This window comes from Tamandua tetradactyla, chromosome 2 (assembly GCF_023851605.1).
Source record: "Tamandua tetradactyla isolate mTamTet1 chromosome 2, mTamTet1.pri, whole genome shotgun sequence".
NCBI classification, from domain to species: Eukaryota; Metazoa; Chordata; class Mammalia; order Pilosa; family Myrmecophagidae; genus Tamandua; species Tamandua tetradactyla.
In genome coordinates, this window is record NC_135328.1 from 124,067,043 (window position 1) to 124,073,262 (window position 6,220).

General features: G+C 40.2%; 1 pseudogene; it reads right to left on the bottom strand.

The window, feature by feature from the left end:
* Positions 1 to 3,827: 3,827 nt before the first annotated feature.
* LOC143661946 (E3 ubiquitin-protein ligase RMND5A pseudogene) lies at positions 3,828 to 5,269 on the bottom strand (annotated as a pseudogene).
* Positions 5,270 to 6,220: the final 951 nt, after the last annotated feature.

Below are 6,220 nucleotides of genomic sequence, written 5' to 3' on the forward strand. Positions count from 1 at the left end.
GCACATCTTTAATTTTGGGGAGTTTGCTAATGATAAAAATATAATGAGGACTTAGGTATATCCCTTGCCCCAAAGAGCTCATAGTCCGCTCTGTGAAAATCAAATTTTGTGAGACTCATAATTTAATAGTTCAACAAATATTTGGTGAGCACTTACTATACAAGGAGAAATTGAGATTGAACAAAGAGGATGCATAAATACTATAGATCTGGGAACTTATACAAATTCTCACTGGAAAAGGTATAAAAGAAGAAAGTAGGAGAAAGAAAGAAGAGATAAGGGAAGAGCAAAGAGAGAAGAAAGAACAGACTTCTAGTAGGCTCAGATGACTTATTTGGGTGATAAGAATATCTTTATAGTTCTAAATCCAACATTCCTAAGGAGGAAAAAAATAGACACCACTGCGGCTTTTCATAACTTTTATCCACATGTATAGGGATTTTGTTTTAATTCTTCTTTTTACTTTTGAGTGATAACTCAAAATTTCACATTATAACCATTTTCAGATGTACACATAATTGATATAATTATCCACAATAATGTTGAAGGTTTATTGTAATACTGTAATCACTAACATTAACAAGCTGTGATCAGGAATAAAACTGTCAGTAGATCTTAGATTCCTTGAATAGATGATTTTGCATGAAGAATATAAATGATGCTATAGATATCCTAGTTAATGTGATAGATTTCTTCCACAGAATTTTTAGTGTAATGATCTTTTCCTCTCCAGAGTTAAATATTGTGTATTTATAATTTGTTGTTGTGGTAGTTAAGTTTAGGTGCCAACTTGGCCAGGTGAAGGTACCTAGTTCTGTTGCTGTGGTCATGAGCCAATGGCATATGAAGCTCATCTTCCACTGATTGCATCTTCAATTGGCTAGGGGGAGTGTGGGCTGCAATGAATGATGCTTGACTTAATTGGCTGGTGCTTAAATGAGAGAGCTCAATGCAACACTGCCCAAGCAGCTCAGCATACCTCATCTCAGCACTCACAGCTCAGCCCAGGCCTTTGGAAATGCAGAAAGGAATCACCCAGGGAAAGCTTCTAGAACCCAGCAGCCTGGAGAGAAGGCCAACAGAGTTTGCCCTCCTGTGTAAGAGAGAATCTCAGATGAAAGTTAGCTGCCTTTCCTCTGAAACACTGTACATTTTTAACTAAATAAATACCCTTTTATTAAAAGCCAATCTGTCTCTTGTGTGGCAGAATTCTCACCTGCCATTCTGGAGATGCAGATTCAATTCCTGGTGCCTGCCCATGCATAAATAAATAAATAAATAAACAAACAAAACCTAAGAGAATAATAAGTTAGTGGATAATGAGCTGGTATAGGGAGACACAGTGAACCCCCAGGGAATAGGGGAATATGCCCTCTCTTGACAAAATTTCTCCATAAATCCTCCAAGGCATTTGCAGAAAAGAATGGGAAAATCCTTCAAAAGTCCCATTCATGGTATAGAGGTGAGTGGAGGGAAAATAAGCCCCAGTGCACATGGCAACACTAAGAAACAAATCCTGGTTGCAAGTGTGGAGAGGCAGCAAATGCTGTCACCTTTCCAACACCAATGAAAACTCATTGAGCTGGAGGAAAACCACAGGAATAAAGACTGTCTTTCTGGGAGAAGGGAAGAAATCCACACTGAGCTGAAACGAAGAGCTGGGATTGGGCAGGTCATGTGGCTATGAACTCCCTCCTCAGAGCAAGGACATGGAGCCTATCAAAGCCCGAGGCTTGTCAGTCATCAGAGAGCACTACCTGCCCAGCAGCACACCTTTTACCTCTTAACAAGCTGTGGGTAACAAGTTGTGAGAGACAAACCCTCTCTGATGCACAAAACTAAGGGCAAGCCAAAAGTTGAATTTGGAGAAAACATTGACAAAAAACACTTTGCCAACCAAAGTACTTACCCTAAACACACAAAGTTACTGGAGTATTTGAAGCATGTGGTGGCAGTGAGGGTAGCCATAGTGTAACAAAGCTCAAATAGAAAAAAAAATCAAATGTGTGCCAACTTCCAGGCATATCACTATTTACTTGTTCTCTACACAATGACAAATATTTGGAAATCTACAAAAATCTAGTTCAGGAAATTCCCTCACATTTAGAATCCCATCACTGTTTGTTCATCTCACAGCAGGCCCTTTTCTACTGAAGTGCATTCAAGTACTTGTAAAATGTTTGACTCACAGTGGCAGGTGGGTAGATGGTGGACACCCTAGTTTGACCCACATGTTTCCCAATGTGATGCAATGAAATTGAAATTGACTACCCTTCCATTACTGATCTCATCATCCATACCTTGCCAGAAAATTGTGTTGCTATTTTTAGTTGTAGCTAAACTGATGTGTTCATATTTTAATTGACCAATTAGTTTTTATCTTTTCTGTAGTGCTTATTGAATTTTTAGCCCATTTTTCTAGTTGGTGTTCAGTCAGAATTATACATGTTTTGGTTTGATGTCCTTTACTGACATATGTGATATATGTAGCATCTTTCACAGTGTGGTTTTCTACTCCCTGTCTCTCAGTGGCATATATTTAATACATCTGAAAGTGATGTAGCTCATAATATATCTTAATGTGATACATGTTATAATTTTTTCTTTATAATTAATATTTTATGATATTGAAATTATAAATGGTTTACTCATTGATGTTGAAGCTGCTCTTCTATCTTTTTAATTAAAACTGTTTTGGTTTTATAATCACAATTGAAATTAAGACTGTAAGGAATTAAGAAGAGATTAATTGCAATAAGAGGCTGATGACTTAACAAGAAGAAAAGTCAAGAGCCATTATCCCAACAAATCAGGGGATGCACAACATTGGAAAAGTTAGAATAGAGACAAATGGCATGTTATTAAAAGACTAGGAGAGATCATTTATGGAGAAATAATTATCAGAAGTGAAAATACATGGGCATATTCTTCATTGATGAAAGACTTCAACTCACAGACACTGGAAAGTCAATATCACATGAGCAGCATCAATACTGAGGGAACTATAATGTACCATACAATAGCTATAAAACCAAAGATTTTATTAAGAAAACCTCAATAGAACCCAGAAACCAAATAAGCAAGAAAACTGTGACAGCCAATGTCACAATAAATAAAATAAGCTAAAATTCAAAATAACGCCATTTTAAAAGTATGTGAAGACTCTCACAACCCATTATTCTATTCCCAGCACCACTATTGCCACAAAATAAAGATGTCTTCAGAAGTCCATAAATGGAAACCTTTCCTTGTTAGCACTTGCTTTAGAGAAAAAGCACTAGAGTGAGTTTTTAGGGTTCAAGAATCATATAATTCTTTTTTTTTAACTTTGGAATTTAATTTTATTGAACATACTTTAAAACAAGCACCTCTTGGCAATAAAAGCAAAGAAACAATAGCACTGATTCCACTCTGTTCTAGCGAAAGACTTGTCACACCAGCCTACCACATTTTAAACAAAATTTTAAAGAGGCAGCCTCTGGGGCTACAAAAAGAGCTCAAATGCAGGTGTGCTGACTTCTCAGTGAGAGCTGGAGCAGACGAAAACATCAAAAAGCGTATTTGAAATCTATCACAGCTTCCTTCCTTGAGCAAAAAAAAAAGGCATATTAGTTCATAACAATTCAATTTATCAAACTTTTTCTGAAGAATTTTCATTTAATTATGTATACATAAGAGGAAATAAAACTTTTTCACAAACATTCTCAAAGCTTTCGGTTATCAAGAAAATGAGAAAAGTAAAAGCTGGAGAAATATTAAACACATGGCAGGGAGGTCAATTTCTGTTTCTGCTCTTAAACAGTAAAAAAAAAAAATCACCATATAATTAAGCACAAAAACCTGCATTGAACGACAACTGCTGGTGTATTTACTTGATCAGAAATGAAGACCAAGAGTATAATAAAGCCCTATGATAATATTCATCTGGCGCACTCCCCCTCAGTGTGTAGATACTAAAATGTTGGCAAAGGTTCCGGAGCATTAGCTTATATAAACACGTGAGTCCTTGGTTAGCTGAGTTAAATGGAACGTTCTCTTTTGAAATGAGCCCGCAATTCAGTTTCACTTACAAACTGCAAACTAAAGTTATTCCTTCAGAAAAATATCTGTTTGGCATCTCCTGGACTTTGTTCCATTGGACAATATGGACATTTTAATTTGCTACCATTAAACATCTTATTCAGGGCATCTCTTGATATAATATGACCACAGACCAATTTCATGGGTGGGTTGCTATCTGTTGTTTGTCGGCGAAGAATGGGGCAGGCAAATATGGAGTGATACCAGCACTTCTTACCAAGGTCCACCTCAATAGGTAATTCATCTTTCTGGTTCCAAACTCCAGTGCACTGCCTCTGTTCAATCACGGCTTTGATATTAATTAAAGCTGGCAGTGCCACACAACCTGCAGAGAAACTGACGCTGAGAGGGGACTCTACAGAGAGCCCCAGGAGGGCACAGGCATCCCGTGTGAAGATGTCGCAGATGTCAGCCCACTGGTTTGCATCAAGCAGGTGAACATACGGTGAGTTCTCAATCCCTTGTCTCAGGTATACCAGGCTTCCCATCAAAACCTGAATATCTTTTTGATGATTCAGGGCAAATGGCTGAAAATTTTTAGCATATAGTAATGCTTCTCGCTGATTTGTAGTTCCACCCATTAACAAGCTAATAAAATACAGTCTGTGCAGCTTAAATTCCAAAGAGCTGTTCTGGGCTATAAGCATTTCTCGGTTTGATACCGCCCACTCGAGAGCAGGTCTCAGAACTCTGACTTTTAATGCTTCTAATATTCGATTTAGCTCACAAATGGTTCTTTCTGACTTGGGTCTACAGAAAGACCAGATTTCTGGCATAGCTCCTCGGAGACATCCAGCATCCCCTGTCGGAAGAAGTGCTCCGCCATGACTTCATCGAGAAGCCTTTGGCTGTCTGACGGCCAGCAGCCATCTGTGCCCACGCTGCTAATGTCTGAATCAAAATTCTTATCAATGGCTTTTCCAACCCGAGAAACACTGCTGTGGATGTCTTTGTGGTCCGAAGCCAATTTCTGAACAGTGTCCTTTATTCTTTTACAGCACTGTGTCAAGACAAGTGAAAGTGTCCCTGATCATTCAGCCTCTTGGCCGTGGCTCTGCAGGATCTCGCGCCGCAGGCCGCCGGCGTCGTCGATGAGCTTCTCCAGGCCGCGCCCGCAAAGCTGCCCATAGCCCGAGCACTTGTGCAGCACCTTCTCCAGCTCGCGCTCCACCGTCACGCACCGGTCCATGCCGGCGCTCTGCGGCCCGAGCCCGGCGGAGGCCGCTTCTCGCTCCTCGTCCCCAAGGCGCGCGGCGGCTGCGGCGGTGGCGGGAGCGACAGGCGCGCTAGCCACGGCTCCGGGGCAGCCCTGACCGGCCCGTGCCCGCCCGCGCCATGGCGCTCGGCCCCCCTCGTCTCTGGCCCGGCCCGCCGCGCTCTGCTGTCCCCGTGGCGCCGCGGATTGTTTTTGTTTTCCCGGGAGCGCCCGATGACCTGGATCTCCCGGGCGGCCCCGAGCGCGGCCGGCTAATTCTTGAACTGGAAATGCAAGAAAGACAAAGGCCCCTGGAAAGCCAATATCAGAGAAATATAAATGAATATTGTTTTATGAAACATTCATAGAAATATCTTATGGGGATTATCACATTTGTAGAATTAAAGTGCATAACAGCAATAATAGAAAATGCAGGAGGGAGGAAGCAGGATTAATAATGTTCTAAGATAGTAACACTTGTGGGGAGGTCATAGAAGTAATTACATACGTTAGATTAAATCAAGGATGCATGAATAATCATTGTAAATACATATAGAACTGGGTGTCTTCTCTGAATAATGGGCTAAGTAGGTTACCAACTCTCTTCTTCCATAAAAGGACATCAGAGGAGGAAGTCAGCATATTTTCCAACAGGAGTTGGGTTTTCTGATGAGATTGGAGACAAACAACCATGGGGCATCTTGTTTTGATATGTTTTCTAAGCCAGTCTTTCCTGGTGAGTACTGAATCCACATGGCAGAAAGGGAGTCTACTTAAATTTATTTTCACTTGTAAAATTTAAGATAGCACAAATTTGTTCTTTAAATTAGTCCATACCTAAGAAAAAGTTCTGTACAGGGCATTGATATTTGTCATGTAATACTGAAGGTTTTTTTACATTCTTGTATTTGAAGTATTCTCGGTATCTAAGTCAAATTATTTTAC